This window comes from Nicotiana tabacum, chromosome 21 (assembly GCF_000715075.1).
Source record: "Nicotiana tabacum cultivar K326 chromosome 21, ASM71507v2, whole genome shotgun sequence".
Classification (NCBI taxonomy): Eukaryota; Viridiplantae; Streptophyta; class Magnoliopsida; order Solanales; family Solanaceae; genus Nicotiana; species Nicotiana tabacum.
The window spans coordinates 71,718,578-71,744,881 of record NC_134100.1 but is presented as its reverse complement, the minus strand read 5'-3'; positions in this window follow the sequence as shown (position 1 = coordinate 71,744,881).

Sequence of the window (26,304 nt, the reverse complement as noted above, 5' to 3'; positions counted from 1 at the left end):
AGACTCCTCAAGGTCTGGCATTGTCACAATCTCATTATATTAAGACAGTACTTGAAAAATTTAAGCACTTGAGCTTTAAAGTTGCAAAGACTCCAATTGACGTGAATCTTACATTAGCAAAGAATAAAGGCCAAAGCATATCACAATTGGATTATGCTCGTGTGTTGGGATGCTTAATGTATATCATGAATTGTACACGATCAGATATAGCTTGTGCTATAAGTAAATTGAGTCGATATACGAGCAATCCAGGCCAATCTCATTGGATGGCAATGAAACGAGCTTTGGGATATTTAGAACATACCCAGAACTTTGACTTGCACTACAGTAAATTCCCTGCGGTGATTGAGGGATACTGTGATGCAAATTAGATCACCGGTTCAACTGATTCTAAGTCCACGAGTGGATATGTATTCACTATTGGTGGAGGAGCGGTATCTTGGAAGTCGTCCAAACAAACATGTATTGCCCGCTCTACAATGGAGGCTGAATTCATAGCCTTAGATAAAGTCGGTGAAGAAGTTGAATGGCTCCGAAATTTCTTGGAAGACATTCCATTTTGGCCCAAATCGTTGGCACCAATATGCATACATTGTTATAGTCAAGCGGCAATTGGAAGGGCTGGGAGCGTTATGTATAACGGTAAATCTCTTCATATACGACGAAGACATAAAACCGTTAGGCAATTACTCTCTAGAGGAATTATCACTATTGACTATGTAAAGTCAAGTGATAATGTGTCGGATCCACTTACAAAAGGCCTAACTAGAGAGGTAGTTGAGAAATCATCAAGGGGAATAAGGCTATGACCGAGAACAAGTCATTGTGGCGGTAACTCTACCTAGAAGACTGGAGATCCCAAGATCTAGGTTCAAGGAGATCAAACAAAGTCATTAATGACGGTTCAATATTGTCAAATAAAATTTTAGTCCGTTCTCGTGATGAGACAATGTTCAGTACCAAGGATAAAGCATTAAGGCTTTTTAATGATTTATAAATTTTATACGGGGTATATCAAATAGTGTATCTACAGGATGACACGTTTAGGAATCACCTATGTAAGTGTGAAGTGTTAGCCGCTTCAAGGAGAACTTTGTAAGGCCAGTTCTCTACGCACTTATTAAACCAGGCGGTGTTCATGGCTGAAACGAACACAACAATGAGAACCAAATACAGTTAAGGGTTGATTGTGTGATTTATGTTTGTCTAGGTATACACCAAAGATCGACGGTTCAAAGATATCAAATCTACCGATTGACCGAGTATATCCGACATAAGTTCACTACGGAAAGTTCAAAAGGAAACCTACTTACCCAGATGCGATTAATCCTTGCTTGCAAATCACACAGTTTTTCTATGCATACTTCCGTGATATAGCCATTTCCCATTCATGTGGGGGATTGTTGAGGTTTTTGTTATTTAAGATGAAATAGTCTTAAAATGAGGGTGAATGGGAAATGGAGGGAAAAATGAATTTTTTGAGTAAAATTTTAAGTTTTTCCCTCTTGACAATGAGACATTGTCCCATATTGGAAGAGGAAAAGATTTTTGGTGGGTATATATATAATTGCTCTTCTTGTAGCTCTTAAAGAGTTAAGAAAAAAATAAGCCTCGCGCCGTCGTCGTCGTCGTCGTCGCTCGCTCTGCTCTGCTCGGCTTCAGCTTCGGCTTCGGCTTCGAATTCGGATTTGGTCAAATGATCGATTGATTGGACCAAATTTATTTGTTAATAGTAAATATTAACGTAAGATTATCCGCATTTATAACAGATATGTTTCAATCTGTGTATTGACCACCAGCTGCAATAGTAGCCGCCTAATGCTCTTCCCACCATGGCCAAGTGCTTGCTCCACAAACAAGCTAGTGCATGCTCCACCATGGAGGGTGGAGGATCGTTCATCTTCAAAGCTGACTGCTATAAATATGTGCAGCAGCTGTTGAAGAAAGATACACCAAAACTGTAAACGCTCAACTTTGGCTATACATTGCACTCCTTCCTCTCAGCATTTTCATACGATTTTCTGAGTTTCTACTCCTTTGTTCTGCATTGTTTTAACTTCAAACAAAGCAAGTGTAAGTGTGATTTGCTACCGAACTTTGTGGTCGCTGAAACACTGGGGTTTGAAGAACCGCTACACCATTGTGTGATTTCTATCCTGGGAGGAAATAATCCATAACCTTGGGTACTAGTAGGGGATTAAATTCCTTAAGGAAACACTGTAAATTCAGTGGGCTTGAATTAATTACTTTTTCATTACGATAACTTATATTTTCCAGAATTATTATTTACAAATACAACAATATTGGCGGGACTAACAGGTATTACCATGGATCGCTTACTCTTTGTTTATTTTAGGCTGCAGATCGGGTTTTTGTATCAGTGGAATCAAAATTTCGGGTTCATCCCGGTGGCAGAACTAAGTAATATGAAGGGGTTCATGTAAATAAGATAAAAATTATTTTTTGGTTATACGTGCATTGTTGAATACCCTTAAACATGAAGTAAAATTCAAGTATTCTAGTGAAGAGATTTGAAAAGTTGCTTTAGGTCATAAGTTTAAATCCCCCTCTGATATCCTAGAATTTTTTTAATCCACTTACATAAATTTTTGGTTCCGCCCCTAGTTTATCCTACTCCTATTTTTACATGGTAAGTAAATTTGACTCATATGGAGAAGTAGTTTAGATAGAACATTTCCCCAAGAATTTTCGGTGGCATTCTGCCTTCGCCTTTGTGGTGATATTTAGGATTGTAGGCTCGAAAAAATTGATTTATGAAGTCGTAAGAAGTGCCCGAGCCTGTATGAAGGGAAAAAACCAAATTCCAAACATACCAAAAATTAGAAAGGGAAGAAAGTGGAGTACCTTTTCTCGGGCTCTTGGGTACTAGACTCTCACTGAGATTGAATTCAAAATTGTATATATCAGTGTTTTAAAATGTGGGGCGGTGCTTTGTACATGCGAGGCGTAAGCCCAACAGATCCTTAAATATATAAATTAATAATATAACATTAAACACTAAAAAATATAAAAAAAACATTAAACGCGCAAGAAAATTTAAAAAATATAAAGAAACTCATAGAAAATAAGATTTTAGCATATTTTACAAGTATAAACAATAAAATATTCTTAAAATTATTATGAAATATAAATCAACTATAACGTCTTAACTTTCAAACAATAAAAAATTATAATTTTATTAAAAAGTATTATCAAAATGCACTTTTTACATCAAGAAAAGTAAATACTCAATAAATTTTACCAATCTTGTAATTTAAAAAATTACTCCTTCATGAGTAAATGCAAAATTACTTTTAAATTCAAATAAAAAATGTATGATAATTTTGAGGGACACATAACTAGGATATGAAGATCTAGCAAGTAAAGATATAAATTTTGGTTATCATGACGTCTCACAATGTTCTCAATTAGTAAATATAAAATACTATAATTTATTATTTGAGTTATTCACAATTTTCATAATCCTATAGATGGGAAGAAATTTACTAATTCATTTGTTAAAATTTTTTGATAGTCAATACTGCTATTTAGTGAATCCGACATATAATTTGCATAGGAACTTTTGGGCGAGCCCCGAGCGTTGAGAGTTAGGCGTGTTTAGGGCGCACAGTCAGGCGCTTGTCTGCGTAAGCTTCATAGAACTAAGCTCCACACATGAGTCTCAAGGTGTTTTTATAATGTCCGGCCCCGGAACGAGTCCCCAAAATACCTTTTATACCCATTTTTTGTATCTCTAAAATGCCCCTGCCTGCATATTGACCTTGCATTAATAGCGGGGACAATCTTATCATTTTGCATAAAAATATGTCCCACATGCAGTCCTCTTCCTCCAGCTCCAACCTTCCTATTCTAAAATTCATCCGCTAAAACACCCTCCTATTCCCTCCTCTTCTCCATTCCAGTATTCCAGTACCTATATTAATTGTCTCCATATCCAATTATTAAACTCTAATGGGCAAGATTCATTTATATTTTACCCAGTTTGATGTGCAAGATTCAATTACACTTTTTTTACGCACCAAACTCTCCACCCCAAACTCCTTTTTTCTCAAATTAAAGCAATTTTCCTTGACTCAAATACGGTGAGATTGACTAAGAGAACGAAGCTAGTTGGGGAACTTATTGGTAGGGCACTGTTCATGATAGAATTTAAGGGTCCACCAAACTATATAGAGAATCAGGTTCTCTATAAGTTTCTACAGATATAAGTTCGCACAAAAATCACGCACACTGCAGTAGGTAAATGACAAGAGGAATTTTACGTGGAAAATTCTCAGCTCAACGGGATTTAAAAATCACGACCTACCCTTGTAGAATTTCAACTTCACTACTGAGCAATTTTAGAGTACAACCTATTGTAACCTAGGAATTAACCTCTTAATCCCTCACTAACTTGTAATACTCTATTACAAGCCACTTTGTAATAACTATATTACAAAGACTTTATAACTCACTAACTTGTAATAACTCTATTACAAGCCACTTTGTAATAACTCTATTACAAAGACTTCCAGCTTGACTAAACTAGCCAAGACACAAACACAAGGGTTGATTTACAAAGATTTCCTACACAATGCTTCTAACTAAGCTAAGTAGGAATTACAAGTAGAGTGCTTTAACAAAGGTACAACACAACTAAGGACATGTAATAACTTCAATACATGGAACTGGTCCTTGGTTATGTTGTTCTTCGTTCTTAATGCCCTTGAGAATTACTTGCATGATTGACACAGACTTGAGAGAATGTTTGATGAGTTCTTGAATGTGCAAGTGATTTGTTTTTCCTTTGCTTGATGTTAATATCTCATTTGTGACATTACTTGGATGATGCAAGCAAGTTAGGTAAAGGGCATTACCCATAAAGTTGACTGCTGCACTATTTCTGTACTGTAGCGTATGCAGGCAGCAACTTTATAGCTGTGAAGTTGACTTTATGCAGTCACCTCGGGAGCTGGTAGCGACCTGTTTCCTCTGCTGTTCCTTTGACTATCAAGAGTTGAATAGTGTTCCCAACTAGGGACTTGTTGATCTTGAGTTCTTGAGGATGTGTAACAGGTTACTTATATGGTTCTTAACAGTAAGTTTGTTAGATCATCAAAATAAAACAGGGATACACATATAACCTATCAATTTCCCCTCTTGTAAAGCCATTTTTTAGAAGGAATTTTGACAACCTTTCATACCAAGCATGGGGAGCCTGCTCGAACCCATACAAAGCCTTATCGAGTTTAAAAAACATGCTTCCAAACTCATCAAGTTTGTTTCTGAATACCCATATGGTTCCTATAACAGTTCTGTCTGCAGGCCGTGGAACCAGGTTCCACACACTGTTCCTCTCACATTGATGGAGCTCTTCTTGCATAGATGTAATCCAGTCTAAATCTTTCAATGCTTCCTTGATATTCTTGGGCTCTATTTGAGAGAGAAAGGCTGAGAAGGCAAGCGAGTTTCTTGTCTTTGACCTGGTTTGAATTTCTGAATCAAGAGGAGTGATTATGTTTTGAAGAAGGTGTGAGCTCTTGTGCTTCCAGTTGGACACCTGGATCTTATTAAGAAAGGATTCGTGTTCCTCTGGATTTAATCCATGTGTCATGTTCCTCACCTCAGCAGCTGGAGTTCCATGTACAACATCAACAACTCTGTTTTCTGCTTCTGTTATTGTGATTGAGGGACCAAGTTCTTTTATGTCGGATGGAGTCTCATATTTAGTTCTGAGGAACAAGGTCCATGTGAATCTAGAGTAGTCATCCACAATGACGAAAATATACTTCTTTCCTCCTCTACTTGGTTCTCTTATAGGTCCACATAGATCCATATGGAAGAGATCAACTGGCCTTGAAGTGCTTACTTACTTTTTGAGCTTGAAAGAGGATCTGACTTGCTTTACCTTTACACATGCATCACACACCCTGTGATCCTTAAAGCTTGACTTGTGCAGACCACGAACCAGGTCCTTCCTGACCAATTTGTTCACAACGGAAAACTTGCATGACCCAGACTTCTATGCCATAGTTCAGCATCATCATCAATAGCACTTAGACAGCTTATTGCCTTTGTCGCAGATCCAAGAGACACTCAACAAGCTATACTTCAAGCCATTCACGTAAAACACATTCTCGATTGAGTGAGTGAGAGACTTCCCAATTCTTACTACTCCCAGAATGTATCCCTTTTTGTCATTTTCAAAGGATACACTCCCTTCCTGTAGGGCCTTCAGTGAAAGAAAATCATTTGTACCTCGAGTCATGTGCTTCGAGCAGCAGCTATCCATATGCCACTATTGACTGCTCCCTTTCACTGTTCCCTGCATAAGGAAATCAAAGGTTAGACTTAGGAACCAAAATAATTTTGGGTCCCTTGTAATGAGGAAAGGGGTGAATGAGGGATCTTTTGGTACAAGCAGGCATTATATGTTTTTTATGTGAAGGACCAGGTTCCCTAACAACAATTACTTTTTCAGCAAAAACTTTATTTTTCTGTTGAGACTGAATTCCGGCCTTACAGTTTTCTTTAAAGTGCCCAGTGTTGCCACAGTGAGTGCAAAGCCAATTGTCAGGTACAGTAACGTACTTGCTATGAGGGTTATAGCGAGTCTTTTCCTTTTGGAACCCGATTCCCTGTCCGTTTTCCCCATTGTTTGTGTACAAAACAGTGATAGAATCAGAGGACCAGGTCCACTTAAGTGATTTTTCAAGAACACTTTTTACTCTTCCTAGTTCTTCCTGAAGTTGTTTGTTTTTCTCAAGCTCTGCACACAAACTAGATTTCACTAATCTTAACTCATTTTCAAGCTTAAGGTGTGCCTCACTTGCAACTTCCTTTACCTTTTTAGTGTTCACAGGCCTATTTTCCCTTCTTAGTTCCTCAATTGTTTCCTTTAGGTCTACAACTACTACCAATAGGTCATCTTTCTCGTGCTCTATGTTTGCAATTCTCTCAGTCAAGGTATATTTTTCCCTTTTTAAACTACCAATGGTCTCTCTTAGATCACACGCAACCACCACTAGATCATCTCTCTCGTGTTTTATTTCTCCTAGTTCCGTGGTTAGCGCATTTTTATCATCAATAAGATTGTGATAAGCATCAATTAAAACATTAGCCAAAGATATAAGTTTCTTTTGAGAATAGGATTTCAAGTTTCTTTGAACATCCAGAAAGTTTACCTCATCTTTATCGTCATCTTCCTCATCCTCATCTCAGTTAGCCATTAGAGAAAATATGGAATCATATTCAGCTGCTTCACTTTCTACTGCCATCATGGAGTTGTCACCTTGATCATTATCATCTCCAGATTCGCTGGAGGAGGCAAGAGCTTGCTTCACAACATTGTCAGTGATATCTTTTCTCTTGAACTTTTTGTCAGGAACCTAGTTCCTTTTCCCTCCTTTGTCTGTGTTGTGCTTGTACTGGTCTTGCTTAAGGAGAGGGCAGTCCTTGATGAACTGTCCTGACTTTCCACATTTATGATCAAAGGTCATACCCTCTTGGCTTGCTTGAACTACCCCTCTTTGGGATACTTCTACTTCTGCGAACCATTTTCTGAAATTTCTTTGTCAAATATGCCATATCAGCATCCTCACCTCCTGAGTCATTGTCTGTTTTGAGGACCAGGTTCTTCTCCCTTTTCGGCTCTCTTCTCTCATTGTCCTTCTTCTTCTTCATTTCATAAGTCTTCAGATTGCCAACAAGTTCGTCCATGGTCAGCTTCAACAGATCTTTTGCTTCTGTGATAGCATATACCTTGCTTTCCCAGGAACCAGGTAATACACTAAGTATCTTCCTAACGAGTTTGTTCCTCGGGATGATCTCTCCCAGAGAGTGAAGCTCATTGATGATAGATGTCAACGAGTGTGCATATCCTGAATGTATTCGCCGTCCTTCATTCTGAAAAACTTATGCTCTATGGTTAGCATGTCAATCTTGGACTGCTTTACCTGCATTGTCCCTTCACGAGCTGTTTGGAGAGCTTCCCAGATCTCCTTGATTTGCATGCTGAAATCCTATTGTACTCATCAGGACCAATGCCACAAACAAGAATTTTCTTTGCACAAAAATTCTTTTCTATGTCCTTTTGGTCAGCGTCCTTGAATTCCTTTCTTGTTTTGGGAACAGTTATCGCTGGGTTACCATTGGTTTTTGTATAGACAAAAGGTCCATCACAGATGACATCCCAAAGCTCGGAATCTTCAGCCATGATGAAGTCGTGCATCCTAGTCTTTCACCATCCATAATATTGACCATTGAACCTTGGTGGCATGCACGTAGATTGTCCTTCCTCGAAGTTTGGTGGAGCAACCATGTAGATCCTTTCTAGGTAAAAACCTTTTAGAAAGAATGATAGAAGGAACACAGAGTAATAGAATTTAAGGGTCCACCAAACTATATAGAGAACCAGGTTCTCTATAAATTTCCACAGATATAAGTTCGCACAGAAACCACTCACACTGCAGTAAGTAAATGAAAAGACGAATTTTACGTGGAAAATTTCCAGCTCAACGGGATTTAAAAATCACGACCTACCCTTGTAAGATTTCAACTTCACTACTGAGCAACTTTAGATTACAACCTATTGTAACCTAGGAATTAACCTCTTAATCCCTCACTAACTTGTAGTACTCTATTACAAGCCACTTTGTAATAACTATATTACAAAGACTTTATAACTCACTAACTTGTAACAACTCTATTACAAGCTACTTTGTAATAACTCTATTACAAAGACTTCCAGCTTGACTAAACTAGCCAAGACACAAACACAAGGGTTGATTTACAAAGATTTCCTACACAATGCTTCTAACTAAGCTAAGTAGGAATTACAAGTAGAGTGCTTTAACAAAGGTACAACACAACTAAGGACATGTAATAACTTCAATACATGGAACTGGTCCTTAGTTATGTTGTTCTTCTTTCTTAATGCCCTTGAGAATCACTTGCATGATTGACACAGACTTGAGAGAATGTTTGATGAGTTCTTGAATGTGCAAGTGATTTGTTTTTCCTTTGCTTGATGTTAATATCTCATTTGTGACATTACTTGGATGATGCAAGCAAGTTAGGTAAAGGGTATTTCCCATAAAGTTGACTGCTGCACTATTTCTGTACTGTAGCATATGCAGGTAGCAACTTTACAGCTGTGAAGTTGACTTTATGCAGTCACCTCGGGAGCTGGTAGCGACATGTTCCCTCTACTGTTCCTTTGACTCTCAAGAGTTGAATAATGTTCCCAACTGGAAACTTGTTGATCTTGTGTTCTTGAGGATGTGTAACATGTTCCTTATCTCGTTCTTAACAGTAAGTTTGTTAGATCATCAAAACAAAACAGGGATACACATATAACCTATCAGTTCAACATTTACGAATAACACTAGATGGTTTTGCTTCTTTTTTTTTCTTTTTTAAATACAAGAAATATGTTTTAAGGATGTTTTTGTGAAAGGCCATAACATTGAGAGAAAAAAATTGGGTGTTTGGTTAAATGTTTGGAAAATAAAGAAAAAACAGCCAAATAGTGAGAGAAAGACAAAGAGAAACTCCACCCGCTATGGCTATGGTACAAAGAAACTCCACGTTGTAAATATGATATTTGTGGAGGGGGATGAGTGATTAGAAACAATGATGGCCATCTAATTTGTGCATGCACCCTCCGTTAGTAGGCGTGTCAATGAATTTTATAGAAGCCCTTGGAGAATATCTCAAGAAGAGGAAGAATTAAGAAGATAGAGAACATAATGACTTTTCCTTGACCTAATAATTCAGGGAAGCTAACCATGCTGCTGACAGGATGGTTGCCTTGAGCCATATTTTCTCTCAAAATAAAATCTTACAGAACTCTACTTCCTCCCAAGTCACATTAGAGGGATCCTTAATGTATGTTTAAAGGAATCTACCTAATTTTCACATATCTAACAAGAAAAGAACTAACATTGTTTAAGATCTGCCTTGATTGAAAGTATTGTGTTTTTACAGTACTCTTTAAAATAGGATTTTTCTTAGTGAAATAGTCATATCTAATGATTTTTGTCTCAAGTATGATAGTGCCAATTACATTCACCTCATCTTTTGTATCAAAGATATAGTTGTCTATCTTTCAAATCTTTCTTCGGGAATTTTGTCACGGTCTCAATTTTTCTCCGTAGGATGTCGCGACGGCACCTAGTCTCTACGACTAGGTAAGCCTAATAAATAATAATAAAACTTGGCAGAAACAATTATCAAATACTAAAAAAAAGTTGGATAACTGATATAACCTTCTGATACAAAACATAATCTCAACAACACACCCTCCAAAATTGGTGAAACAGAGTCAAAAGCTCTATAGAGTATAAATAGAGTAACTACTACATCACTGTCCGAAAGAAAATACAACAGAAAATGAGAATAAGGGAAGGTGACTCCGACGCCTACGATCGCCAAGCAGGCATACCTTGAAGTCTCTGATAAAAGCATCTAGCAGGCAATCTCTAACGACTGGTACAAGTAGACGTATTTGGATATGCAAACAAATGTGCAGAAGTGTAGAATGAGTACACCACAACGGTACCTAGTAAGTATCAAGCCTAACCTCAGTAGAGTAGTGACGAGGCCAGGTCAAGACACCTACTAGGATATAAATAGACAGTATGAAAATGTAATAAGGGAAAATAATGGAAAGTGGAGAAATAACTGATACGAACCAAGATAATAGCATGAATTAGAATAGGAAATTTAACATGGAAATAGCATAGAAGAAACAACCAAAGAGAACAACAATGATCATATACGGGCAACAACTGCTAGAGTAATAAAGAATGAAACAACAAGAAATATTCCAACAAAAACTCTTTGCAACATGAATCAAACAGCAAGAATCACAACGAGGTATCGCCTCGTGTACAATAAAATCACAACTGAGGTACCGCCTTGTATAATCAAGAATTACAACCGAGGTACCGCCTCGTATTCATATTTTTTAATTTCAATCATAATCATTCCTTATATTGCCGCGTGAGCTTTATATTTGAAACAGGTTTTGAAAATAGTTTTTCCGAAATAGCTACACGCATTTTAGCCCACCTTATGACGTTGTGTGGCTTCACATAGTTCCCCTACAAGTAACACGCATATAAGTCCCACCTTATACCGCCGCATGCACATCAACCCCAAGTCTTATACTGCCTCATGCACGTCAATATCACATTACAATAACAACTCGCACAACATATGCCTATATATACAAATTTGCCAACAATCCACCATATCAATATTTTCAGAACAATAGCCCACGGCTCCACCACAACGGGTACAAGATTATCAACAACAACAATGAATGTAAAATGCTCAAAAGGAAGAGGTTTCAACAATAACATTTTCGCCTCAACGTGATAATGACTTTCACCACTTCAACACCAATAACTCAACAATGAGAGACAATGCATAACCACGATGTTAACTAAGAATAACTCACAATGGAAGAGATAACGGGTAACAATAACTTCAAATAATGAGAGTCAACAATGAATGGGGCAACATGATGAATGAGATAACATGATCAATAATTTCAAGTAATGGTAATCAACAATTAAGAGATATCATGTATAATGACTTCAAATAATGATAATCAACAATTAAGAGATATCATGTGGCAATAAAAGAGGCAACAAGTTCAACTAAAGCATGAGAGCAAATTATCAATTAGGAGGTAGAACAAGTATTAACAAAATCATTTAAGACATGTAAGGATAAACTAACACAAGTAAGAATAGATTGACTAAGAGAATTAGAACATGATATGGCATTCAATTAAAGCATGAAAATAGTCTAAGTAGCCTAAACTGGTCAAATACCAGGTACAACCTGTGTACCCACTCGTTGCCTTACGTGCACGGATTTCACTTAGCACAATTGAATCAAACAATACCAATCCTAAGGCGTAGTTCCCCCATACGAAGTTAGGCAAGACACTTACCTCAACTAGGACAAATCAACACTCGGAAATAGCTTTTTCCTTAAAATTCGCCTTCACACGGCTCAAATCTAACCAAAATCGACTTAATATCATCAAACAATGCTAGAGAATTCACTTGAAATAGATAAAGCTAAGATCTTTATACTTTTCCCAAAAAGTCAACAAAAATCAACTCGGGGCTCGTTAGGTCAAAACCCTGGTCCAATGGTAGATTCTATCTACCCCTGACTCTACGAGTTCATATATGTAATTAGTTTTAAAATCCGAGTCCAAATTGACTCTCGAAACTCAATCTTATTTTTCAAAATTTTGACAAAGTTTCACAAATTCTTACTTTGATTCACATGATTTTGATGTTAAAATTTAAGATATGTTGATGGAATATGATTAGAAATGGAATAGAATCACTTACCCAAGGTTTGCAGGTTAAAATCCCCTCTCCAAATCGCCTCCTGCCGAGTCTAGGATTCAAAAATAAGAGAATGATTTCAAAAATCCCGTCTCCCAACCCTTTAACCAGCTGTAGATGTCGCATTTGCGACACATGGTTCTCATTTGCAAAGCCTCGTAATTGCGGACCAGGGCTCACATTCGCAAACCATGACAACCTCATGAAATCTCGCATTTACGAGAAAGGCATCGCAATTGCGAACCTAGGAGTTTGGCAAATGCGAATAAATGTTCACAAATGGGAACCAAGGCAAGATCTGGAAGACTTCACAAATGCGAAAGGTATGTCGCCATTGTGACAACTCCCCCTCTTCTGTCACCTTCACAAATGTGACCCTGGTGTTCGCATTTGTGACTCCAGAGCACCAGGCATCGATTTTCTGCATTTTCAGTCCAAAACTTTCCGGAACATGTCCGAAACTTATCCGAGCCTTCGGGGGATCCAAACCAAGCATCCACAAAAGTCTAAAAATATCATACGAACTCGCTCTCGCAATCAAAATATAAAAATAACAGTTAGAACTACAAATTAAACTCTAAAACACATAAATTTCAAAGTAAAGTTCAAGAATTTCTAAAGTTACAACTAAATGCCTGAATCCTATCAAACCAACTCCTAACGACACCAAATTTTGCATATAAGTTCAAAATACTATAATGGACCTTTTCCATGCCCCAGATTCAAATTCTGAGCTTGATAGCTAAAAGTCAACCTACGGTCAAACCTTTTAACTTCAAATTGCCAAATTCTGGCAAAATCAACACAAATCAACCTACAGACTTCCAAAATATATTCCGGGCATACGCCCAAGTACGAAATCACGATACGAAGCTATTGGTGCCATAAAAACTCAGTTCCGGGGTTCGTTTTCACAAAAGTAAAGTTGGGTAAACGTTCTCTATTTAAATCTCTAAGTCAAGAATCAAGGGTCCAAATCAATCCGAAATCTTCCCGGAACGAAACTAACTGACCCCGCAAGTCATAAAATCATAAACACACATGTGTGAAGCAATAAAAGGGGTAACGGGGCGCAATTACACAAAACGACTGATCGGGTCGTTACGTTCTCCCCCTCTTAAAACAAACGTTCATCCTCGAACGTGCATAAGGGCATACCTGAAGTGGTGAATAGATGAGGATAACGACTCCGTATGTTGTGCTCTGTCTATCAGGTAACCTTCTCGATCGAATAACCCCTCCATTGAACCTTCACTAAAGCAATATCCTCTGATCTCAACTTCCGGGCCTGTTAGTCCTTGATAACCTCTTGCTCCTCTATATAACTCAAATCCTCATCCAATTGGACTGTGCTGAAGTCTAAAACATGAGACAAATCACTGTAATACTTCCGGAGCATAGAGACATGGAACACCAGGTGAACCGCAGATAAACTAGGTGGCAAAAAAAGCTTGTCGACCACATCCCTAATCATCTCAAGGATATCAAAAGGTCAGATATACCTAGGGTTCAACTTGCCCTTCTTCCCGAACCTTATCACACCCTTCATGGGTGAAACCCGGAGCAATACTCGCTCTCCAACCATGAATGCAACATCACGAACCTTCCGATCCACGTAACTCTTCTGTTTGGATTGAGTTGTACGAAGCCGATCTTGGATCATCTTGACCTTCTCCAAAGCATCTCAAATAGAATTCGTGCCTAGTAACGTAGCCTCTCCCGGCTCAAACCACCCGACTGGAGAATGACACCGTCTCCCATATAGGTCCTCAAAGGGAGCCATCTGAATGCTCGATTGATAGCTGTTATTGTAGGCAAACTCCACAAGTGGAAAGAACTGATCCCAAGCACCCCGAAATCCATAACGCAATCGCGAAGCATATCCTCCAATATCTGAATAGTGCGCTCGGACTGGCCTTCCGTCTGAGGGTGAAATGTTGTACTCAACTCAACCCGTGTGCCTAACTCATTCTGTACAGCTCTCTAGAAACGCGATGTGAACTGTGTACCCCAGTCAGAGATGATGGATATAGGTACGCCATGAAGTCGGACAATCTCGCGGATGTAAACCTGAGCCAGATGCTTTGAAGAATAGGTAGGCACTACCAGAATGAAATGAGCCTACTTGGTCAACCTATTCACAATCACCCATACCGCGTCAAACTTCTTTCGAGTCTGTAGGAGCCCAACAACGAAGTCCATGGTGACGCACTCCCCATTTATACTCGGGAATATCAAGCCATGAGGCAAACCACCCGGCCGCTGATGCTCATATTTCACCAGCTGACAATTTAGGCACCGAGCTACATACTCCACTATGTATTTCTTCATCTTCCTCCACCAATAGTGTTGCCTCAAATCATGATACATCTTAGCGGCACCTGGATGAATGGAGTGCCGCGAACTTTGGGCCTCCTGAAGAATCAACTCACGCAACCCATCCACATTGAGCACACATAGCCGGCCCTCCTTCCGTAACATACCGCCATCTCCAATAGTAACCTCCTTGGCATCGCTGTGCTGAACCGTGTCCTTGTGGACAAGTAAATGGGGGTCGTCATACTGATGCTCTCTGATGCGGTCATATAGAGAAGACTGAGAAACCACGCATGCAAGAACTAGACTAGGCTCTAAAACATCCAATCTAACAAACTGGTTGGCTAAGGCCTGAACCTCCAATGCTAATGGCATCTCTGCTGTCGTTAGATATGCTAAACTACCCAAACTCTCCGCCTTTCAACTCAAGGCATCGACCACGACATTGGCCTTCCTATATCATAGTCCTTAAGTAAATCTAACCACCCCCGCTGACATAAATTAAGATATTTTTGTTTGAACAAATGTTGTAGACTCCGGGGGTTGGTAAAGACCTCACAAGGGACACCGTACAAATAATGCCGCCAGATCTTCAATGCATGAACAATGACTGCCAACTCCAAGTTGTGGACTGGATAATTCTTCTTTTGTGTCTTCAGCTGTCGAGATGCATAGGTAATTACCATACTATCTTGCATCAACACTGCGCCGAGGCCAACACGTGATGAATCATAATACACAATATAGGACCCCGGGCCATTAGGCAACACCAACACTGGGGCTGTAGTCAAAGCAGTCTTGAGATTTTGAAAGCTTGCCTCACACTCCTTGGACCATCTGAATAGAGCATCCTTCTAGGTCAACTTGGTCATAGGTATAACAATAGACGAGAAACCCTCTACGAAATGATGATAATACCCGGTCAAATAAAGGAAACTCCGGATCTCAGTGGCTGAATACGGTATAGGTCAGCTTTGCACTGCTTCAATATTCTTTCGATCTACCTTCATCCCTTCACTTGACACCACATGACCCAAAAATGCCACCGAATTAAGTAATTTTGCATACAACTTCCTCTCTCTCAAGGTATGGAGCACGATCCTCAAGTGATACTCATGGTCTTCTTGACTGCGGGAGTATACCAGGATGTCATCAATAAACACAATAATGAATAAATCAAGATAAGACTGGAATATATTGCTCATCAGGTGCATAAATGTTGTTGGGGTGTTGGTCAGCCCAAATGCCATCACGAGGAACTCATAGTGACCATATCGAGTCCTGAAGGCAGTCTTCGGAATATTCGAATCTCGAATCTTCAGCTGATAATAACCTGACCGCAAATCAATCTTTGAGAATACTCTGGCACCGTGTAGCTGATAAAATAAATCATTAATGTGAGGCAAGGGATACCTGTTCTTCACCCTAACCTTGTTCAATTGCCGATAATCATTACACATGTGCATAGAATTATCCTTCTTCTTCACAAACAAGACCGGAGCATTGCACGACGACATACTAGGCCAAATGAAACCCTATCAAGAAACTCTTTCAACTGCTCCTTTAACTTCTTCAGCTCTGCTGGTGCCATATGATATGGTGGAATAGAAATGGGCTGAGTGCCCAGCAACAAGTCAATACCAAAATCGATATCCCTGTCGGGCGTTATACCCGGAAGATCTGCCGGAAATATATCTGGAAAGTCCCTTACTGCCGGAACTGATTCAATAGTAGGAGTATCAGCATTGATATCTCTGACAAAGGCTAGATAAGTATCACACCCCTTCTCAACCATCTGCTGAGGCTTTAGAAATGACACAACCCTGCTAGGAACATAATCTAATGCATTCCTCCACTCCAATCACGGTAAACCTGGCATAGCCAGCGTCATAGTCTTGGTGTGACAATCTAGAATAGCATGATAGCGCGACAACCAGTCCATACTAAGTAACAATAGATCCTCTGGTCTCAAAACCACAAATAACAACTAAACACGATAGATACACACGGTCTACAACAATAGAATCTTTCACAGGCATGGACTCATAAACATGAGAACTCAATGAATCACGAGATATATCCAAATACTGAGCAAAGTAAGATGACACATATGAAAATGCACCTTGTGATCAGCATAACTCTTCTATCTGGACTGTGCTATACAAAGTTGCTCCTGAATTAACTTTACCTTTTTCAAGGCATCCTTTACCAAATCCGTACCTTATAACCTACCCTCACCGGGATCAAACCACCCGATGGGAGAACGACACCGCCGGCCATATAAAGCCTCAAATGGAGCCATCTCGATGCTGGACTAATAACTGTTGTTGTAAGCAAACTCGGCCAAAGGCAAGAACTGATCCCACTGCCCCCCAAAGTCAATCACACATGCTCTTAGCATGTCCTCCAATATCTGAACTGTCCACTCTGACTGGCCGTCGGTCTGTGGATGAAATGCTGTGCTGAGCTCTACATGGGTCCCCAACTCACTCTGTACGGCTCTCCAGAAATATGAAGTGAACTCAGGGCCTCTATCTGATATGATGGAAACAGGCATACCGTGCAACCGAACTATCTCCCTAATATAAATCTGGGACAACTTCTCTGAAGTATACGTAGTCATAACCGGAATGGAGTGTGCCGACTTGGTCAACCTATCGACAATGACCCAAACTGCATCAAACTTCCACAAGGTCCGTGGTAACCCAACTACAAAGTGCATGGTAATGTGCTACCATTTCCACTAAGGTATAGTAATTTGCTGAAGTATGCCACCTAGCCTCTGGTATTGATACTTGACCTGCTGTCAATTTAGACACATAGCCACATACTCAACTCTGTCTTTCTGCATCCGCCGCCGCCAATACTGCTGTCTCAGGTCACGGTGCATCTTCGTAGTACCTGGATGAATAGAATACCGAGAACTGTGTGCCTCCTCTAGAATCCTCTCTCTCAAGCCATCGACATTAGGAACACATAGATGTCCCTGGAGTCGCAGAACACCATCATCGCCAATAGAAACCTCCTTGGCACTACCATGTAGTACCATCTCTCTAAGAACTACCAAATGTGGATCATCAAACTACCGAGCCTTGATCTGCCCCAATAGTGAAGACTGGGAAACAACACATGCAAGAACCCGACTGGGCTTTGAAATGTCCAACCTCACAAGTCTGTTTGCCAAGGACTGAATGTCCAAAGCTAGTGGCCTCTCCTCTGCTGAAATGAATGCCAAGCTACCCATGCTCTCTGCCTTTCTACTTAAGGTATCTGCGACCACATTTGCCTTGCCCGGATGATAAAGAATGGTGATGTCATAATCCTTCAGTAACTCGAGCCATCTACGCTGCCTCAAATTGAGATCCCTTTGTTTGAACAAATGCTGTAAGTTGTGATGATCAGTATAAACCTCGCATGACACCCCATACAGATAATGCCTCAATATCTTAAGAGCATGAACAATCACGGCTAACTCTAGATCGTGCACAGGGTAATTTCTCTCATGAATCTTCAGCTGACGCGAAGCATATGCAATAAGTCGCCCCTCCTGCATCAATACACAACCCAAGCCAACACGTGAAGCGTCGCAATATACCGTATACATACCCGAGCCAGAAGGCAACACTAGAACCGGTGCTGTAGTCAAAGCTATCTTGAGTTTCTAGAAGCTTGCCTCACACTCATCGGACCAACGGAACGGAGCACCCATTTGGGACAATGTCAGAGGTTCTGCAATGGATGAGAAACCTTGCACAAACTGGCGATAATAACCTGCTAACCATGGAAAACTCCTGATCTCAGTCACCGAAGCGAGACGAGGCCAACTCTGAACTACCTCAATCTTCTTGGGATCCACATTAATACCCTCTCCTGATACAACATGCCCCAAGAATGCCACAAACTCTAGCCAAAACTCACACTTGGAGAACTTAGCATATAACTTCTGTTCTCGCAAGGTCTGAAGTACCACTCTCAAATGCTGCTCGTGCTCCTCCAGGCTATGTGAGTAAATCAAGATGCCTTCAATGAAGACAATAACAAAGGAATTAATATAAGGCCTGAATACCCGGTTCATCAGATCCATAAACACCGTTGGGGCATTAGTCAAGCCGAAGGACATCACTAGGAACTCATAATGGCCATATCTGTTACGGAAGGCCGTCTTCGAAACATCTGAGTCCCGAATCTTCAACCGATGGTACCCTGACCTCAAGTCGATTTTAGAGAACACCCTAGCACCCTACAACTGGTCAAACAAATCATCAATATGCGGCAACGGGTACTTATTCTTGATGGTAACCTTGTTCAACTGGCGGTAATCAATGCACATTTGCATAGTCCCATCCTTCTTCTTCACAAATAACACTGGTGCACCCTAAGGTGATACACTTAGTCTAACAAACCCCTTTGCTAACAACTCCTCAAGCTGCTCCTTCAATTTCTTCAAATCTTTCGGAGCCATATAGTACGGTGGAATAGATATAGGCCGGGTGCCTGGAGCCAAATCAATTTGAAAATCAATATCACAATTTGGCGGCATGCCTGGAAGGTCAGAAGGAAACACATCGGTAAACTCCCGGACTATAGGCACTGAATCAATCGTCATATACTCTGCGGTGGTGTCCCAAACATAAGCTAGATAAGACAAACAACTCTTCTTGACCATATGTCGAGCCTTCAAAAAAGAGATGACCCGACTAGCTATACTAACCGAGGAACCCTTCCACTCCAATCTTGGTAATTCTGGCATCGCTAAGGTAATAGTATTGACATGACAATCAAGGATGGCGTGATATGGGGATAACCAGTCCATGCCCAGGATGATCTCATAGTCGATCATATCAAGCAACAGAAGATCCGCTCTAGTCTCGTAACCACAGAATGCGACCACATAGGATCGGTAGATCCGATCCACAACCACAGAATCGCCCACAAGAGTGGACACATAAATATGAGTACCCAAGGACTCACGAGGAATATCCAGAAAATGAGCAAACAGAGATGGCACATATGAATAGGTAGACCTTGGAGTAAATAATACCGAAGCATCCCTACCGCATATAGAAATAATACATGTGATCACGGTATCTGAAGCCAATGCACTTGGTCTGGCTGGAAAAGCATAGAATCTGGCTGGAGGGTCGGTGGGCTGGCCTCCACCTGATTGAATAGTAGCTGCCTGGCCTCCCCCTGCCTGGCCTCCACCTCTAGGACGACCCTTACCAGCCTGCCCTCCACCTCTGGGCAGCCGGACAACTGATGCTGTAATTATAGGCTACTAACCCTACTGTACTGCCTTGCCCTGAAGCCTGGGGCATAATCTCCTCATGTGACCGAGATCTCCGCACTCGAAATAGCCCCTCGGTGTGGCAATTTGCTACCCTGATATCTGACCCTGATGGCTTGTAGATCCACTGGAAGAAGCCTTAATAGCCGGTTGGCAGTATGAACTCTCCGGCAAGGCACTAAGATAGGAGCTGGAAGAACCCTGGTGACCTGAGTACCCATTGGAAGAACCCTGTATGGCTGGTGGGCGGTAAGAATTCTCTGGTGTGGCGCGAAAATAGGGGTACACTGGAGCACCTCGAAGAGGTGTTGGTGATGAATATGGGGCCTGCTAGGCTGACCCCTCCCAAACTAACCCCTGCCACTAGCCGGGGCGCCTCTAAACTCTCCAGAGAAATGAGCCCTCTTATCCTTCTGCATCTGCTCTCTCCCTCTATGATGGTAGCCCTCAATCATCCCGAGCAATCTCCACTACCAACTGATAAGAAGTACCCATCTCAACCTCTCGGGCCATATTGGCCCTAATACCGGAGTGCAGCTCCGCAACAAACCTCCGCACTCTCTCTGCATCCATAGGAAGTATCATAAGTGCAAGGCGAGACAACTCAGAAAACCTCGCCTCATAGTCGGTCACTGACATCTGACCCTGCTCAAGCTTCTCAAACTGATACCGCAACTCTTCCCTTTCCTAGGGTGGAATATACCTATCCAGGAAAGGATGTGTAAACTGGCTCCAAGTCATGGGAGGAGAACCCGCTGGTCTGCCAAGAAGATAAGACTGCCACCATCTACGGGTCCTGCCCACCAGCTGGAAGGTAGTGAAGTCAACCCCATAAGACTCCAGTATCCTCATGTTGTGCAGTCTGTCCCTGCACCTATCAATGAAATCCCGGGCATCCTCATGGCGCTCGCCTCCGAAGACAAGAGGGTGTAGCCTAGTCCATTTGTCCAATAACTTCTGCGGATCGCCGTTCACATCCGGTCTAGGCTTAGGTGCTACTGCTGCAACTGGATGGGCCCCGTCTGCGGGTAGTGTACCCAAAATCTAATACACTGTAGTTGCATGCCCAGGAGCCTGAGCAGTCGGGATTTGTGCTCCCCCTCCCGCCTGACATGTGGCTGGGTCTGCTAGAAATAAACCAGCATAGGTCATAGAATCCATGAACTGCAACATACGGCATATGACCTCCTGAAAGCCCGGTGCTGTCATGAAATCTACCGGGGCTGGCTCTATTACGGGCACCTTGCCCTGCTACTCCACAATGGGATCCTCCACTGGATCCGCTAGTCGTGCTACTGGGGCAGCTCTGGGACGCCCTTGTCCCCTACCTCGGGCTGGTGCCCTCCCCCGGCCTCTGCCTCGACCTCTTGCAACGGGAGGAGTAGCCCTTCCCGGGTCTGGATCGTCCGTCGTATGCGTCCTCACCATCTGTGAGAGAATAGAAGAAGGAAATTAGTATACCATATACTGCACGATATGAGATGAATAATGAGTAGTTTCCTAACACCCTATAGCCTCTCGAAGATAAGTACGGACGTCTCCGCACAAATTCGCAAGACTCTACTAGGCCTGCCCATAACTTGTGAGACCTACATGAACCTAGTGCTCTGACACCATGTTGTCACGACCCAACTCCATGTCAGGCCGTGATGGTGTCCAGCACCATTGCTAGACAAGCCAATAGTGAACAACTTAGTGATTTCCCATTTTTTTTGTTAATTAAGTAATTCCAACATTTAGCTTTACTTACATTTAAAGCATTTGATAAATAACGGATTTTTTTAAAGCAAACAAACGGAAACATCTGAAAACAGTTATAACTATTGGACTACAACCCAAAAATCAAAGTCTTCTAATACGTACCAAGATCTAGCGTAATAAGTGTGTGGGCAACTAGTAGAATATACAAAAGATAACTATCCTACTGTCTGAAATAGAATAGACAGATAAAAGCAAAAGAGAAACTCCGGCATGCTGTTGAACGGCTCAGAAGGGGGCAGCTCACCTTGAAGTCTCGGTCCAAGATCAGGTATGCGCGCCGGGCGGGTAACTAGATGCACCAGCCTCAGATCCTGTACAATTAAGTACAGAAGCGTAGTATGAGTATATAAACAATATGCACCCAGTAAATATCCCGCCTAACCCCGAAGAAGTAGTGACGAGGGGTTGACTTGACACTTACTAGGGCCAATAATAATCTAATTAAAGTGTTATGCTAAGTATGGATATCATGAATAATACCGACAATTCAATAACGGGAAGAGACATGTTCTTCTTTCATAATTAAAATTTCAATTTAAGTCATATCATTAAACAACATACATTTCAAGGCATTTAAGCAGTATAAATTACGGAGGGTTCCAAAAAATTAACATGCGCAATTATGCCGAGGTCGTACGGCCCGGTCCAACATAATATTAAATTGTGCACTGCCGGAGGGTCGAATGGCGCGAACCATAGATGCATCTATTTACTACCGAGGCGCTCGACCCGATCCACAAATAGCAATTGTTTTTAAGGAAACACAAATTTCTCATTTACAGTCAAGTATTCCAATAAATTCTTCAAATAAGTGAACTTACCCTTTCACGAATCCTTTTATCAAATTCTAACATGACTCAACTAATTAGATTATAAGTAAGGGCACATACATTTCAAATGAAGCATGATATGGGTCCTAAACTACCCGGATAATAGCATAATAGTAGCTACGTACAGACTCTCGTCACCTCGTACGTACGTATCCCCCACAAATAGGTACACACGTTTATTTAATTCACCTTATGGGGTTAGTTCCCCCTTACAAGGTTAGAAAAGAGACTTACCTCGTCTCAAAGCCTACTCCCAAATTCAAGAACGCGCTCAAACCTCCAAATTTGACGCCAAACGACTCGAAGCTAGCCAAACATCATATAAACTAATCAATCTATGCTCAAAAGTTCATAATTCCACTATTTAAGTGATTACCCAACCTAAATTGCAAGATTCCCAAAATTCACCCCTGGGCCCACGTGCCCGGATTCCAGAACCTTTTGAAGGAAATTGTTACCCATAACCTTAGGAACATAAATATATGATTTTTACTGACTTCCATAATAAATTTCGTGGTTAAATCTCATTTTTATCAAAAACCTAGGTTTTCACCTAAACCCATGATTTTCACTAATTTACATGTTATAATCTACCCATAAACTATGTATTTAACTCACATTAAGTAGAAATTACTTACCTCACAAAGCTAGGTCGAAATCCCCTCCTTCCAAGCTCTCAAATCGACCAAGAGTGAGAGAAAGTGTGATAAAAATGGCCTAAGTCTGTATTAAATGAGCCCTCATTGCCTAGCGACTTTTGCACCTACGGTGCCTTGGCCGCATCTGCGGTCTCGCACCTACGACAAAGTCTCACCTGGCCAGTCTCTGCATCTACGGACATAAGGAGCCGCTTCCCAAGTCCAAACTTGGTCCGATCCTCATCCGATTGATACTCGGCCCCCGCGGGCCCCGCCCGAACATACCAATAAGTTTGGAATCATAAAACGGAACCCCTCGAACTCTCAGAACGCCCAAAACAACATTAAAACTAAGAATCGCACCCCAAAACCAATTGAATCCAACTTAAGAACTTCAAGTTCTTCAATTTACTTCCAATGCGTCGAAACGTACTTAAACTACTCGGAATGACACCAAATTTTACGTGCGAGTCTTAAATAACATTACGGAACTATTCCCGGTCTCAAAATTCTGTTTGGACCTCGATATCACCAAAAACCGTTCCAAATCAAATTTGAAGAACTTCAAGAACCAACTTCCACTATTAGGCGCCAAAACGCTCCTGAGTCATCCAAAATCCAATCCGAACATATGCCCAAGTTCGAAATTACCATACGAACCTATTGGAACCGTCAAATCCCAATTCCGAGGTCGTTTACTCAAAATGTTGACCAAAGTCAAACTTGGCCTTTCAAGCCAACCTTAAGGAACCATGTGTTCCGATTTCAATCCAAACTCTTCCAAATCCCGAACCAACCATCCCCGCAAGTCATAAATCAGTAAAATCAAGTACGGGAAGTCGTATTTAGGGGAACGGGATTCTAGAAAGTAAAACGACCAGTCAGGTCATTACAAAAAAGTTTAAAAAATATTAGTTGATTTTGAACTCCTAAATGTTAGGAAAATAACTAAGTGATTGTTTTATATAGTATAAAATCTATTATTAAAGGGTAAAAAAGGCAAACAATATTTCGCTTAGGACATTCATGCTTTTCTTTTAAAAAGAATATCTAGTTGATTTTGATCTCCTAAATATTAGGAAAATAATTAAATTATCTAGTATAAAATCTATTTTTAAAGGGTAAAAAAGGTGAACAACATTTAAGGAAAGAATTGAAGTAAAGTAAATTTTAATTGAATTTAAAGTCCTAAATATTAGGACCTTCTATGTAGTTTAAATAAAAAAAAAAAGTTTAAAAATAAAATTTAGTTGATTTTGAACTTTAAAATATTAGGAAAATAATTAAATAATTATTTTATCTGGTATAAAAGCTATTTTTAAAGGGTAAAAAAGGCGAACAACATTTTCTAAGGACTTTCGTGCTTTTTTTAAAAACCATTAGTTGATTTTGAACTCCTATATATTAGGAGAATAATTAAATAATTGTTTTATCTATTATAAATTCTATTTTTAAAGGGTAAAAAAGGCGAACAATATTTCGCTAAGGACCTTTGTGCTTTTAATATAGAATAGATATAGATCACACGCATTGTGCATGTTCCCCTATGATTGAATATTTAAAAATTTTACATAAATATTATTTAAAATATGTTTGAATCGTAAGATAAAATTTTAAAATATAAGTTTCTAAAACGATGAATGCTTAATAAAGGAACCTTATGTAATAATTTCCTTTTCTTTCCCTACAATCAAACAATAGAATACAAGTCCGTTTAGGCTTCTAAAATTAGAAGCCTAGAGGGACTTATATTTAACCGTTTGATTGCGGGAAAGAAGATGAAATTGTTCAAAGTTTCCTTCTTCTTCTTTTCTGTTTGATAAGCACCAAAACTTTTGAAATATTCTTACATAAAATAGACAGTTTCCTTCATACGTAGTTTTGAAGGAATTGTAGTTAAATTGAAATTCTAAAATATTAGTTAATTCCTAAATATTAGAGTATGATTTTTTTATTTAGGTGCATAAATCTATGTAACGACCCGACCGGTCATTTTACTTTATAGAACCCCGTTTCCCTAAATAAGGCTCCCTGTATGTGCTTTTACTGTTTTATGACTTGCGTGGATAGTTAGTTTGAGATTTGGAAGGGTTCGGGTTGAAATCGGAACACTTGATTCCTTAAGTTGGCCTAAAAAGGCTAAGTTTGACTTCGGTCAATATTTTGAGTAAACGAATTAAAATTGGAATTTGACGGTTCCAATAGGTTCGTATTATGATTTCAGACTTGGGCGTATGCTCGGTTCGGGTTTTGGATGACCCGGGAGCGTTTCAGCGCCTAATATCAAAAGTTGGTTCTTGAAGAATTTTGAAGTTCTTTAAGTTTGGTTTAGAGCGGGTTTTAGTGTTATCGAGGTCCAAATGGAATTCCGCTATCGGGAATAGTTCTGTAATGTCATTTATGACTTGCACGCAAAATTTGATGTCAATCCGAGTAGTTTAAGTACTTTTCGGCGCATTGGGAGTAAATTGAAGAACTTGAAGTTCATAAGTTTGATTCAATTAGTTTTGGGATGCGATTCTTAGTTTTAATGTTGTTTCGGGCATTCCGAGTGTTCGAGGAGGTCCGTTTTATGATTCCAAACTTGTTGGTATGTACGGGGAGGGAAGGGGGGGGGGGGGGTCGATCGGACGAGGCTCAGACCAAGTTGGAAATTTAGAGCTGCAGATGAAGCTTCCGAATTCTGTCATAATCGCACCTACGCTTGGCCAGCTGCAGGTGCGATCTCGTAGGTGAGAACCACTAGCCGCAGAAGTGGAATGGTGAGGGTATCCCAGAAACCGCAGGTGCAGGAGTTTTAGCGCACCTGTGTGGCCGCAGGTGCGAGGGTCGGGGTCGCAGGTACAAATGGGCTCGCAGAAGCGGCCCCTTTTGTCCGCAGATGAGGAGCTTGGCCGGGTGAGAAAAAGGAGCAGGTGCGGGACCGCAAGTGCAAAAATCGCTGGGCAGAGGGGCTCATTTAATACAGGAGTTAGACCATTTCTAACATATTTGCTCTCACTCTTGTGCGAATTGAGAGCTTTTAAGGAGGGGATTTCGACCTAGCTTTGTGAGGTAAGTAATTTCTACCTAGTCTGAGTTTAATACATAGATTATGG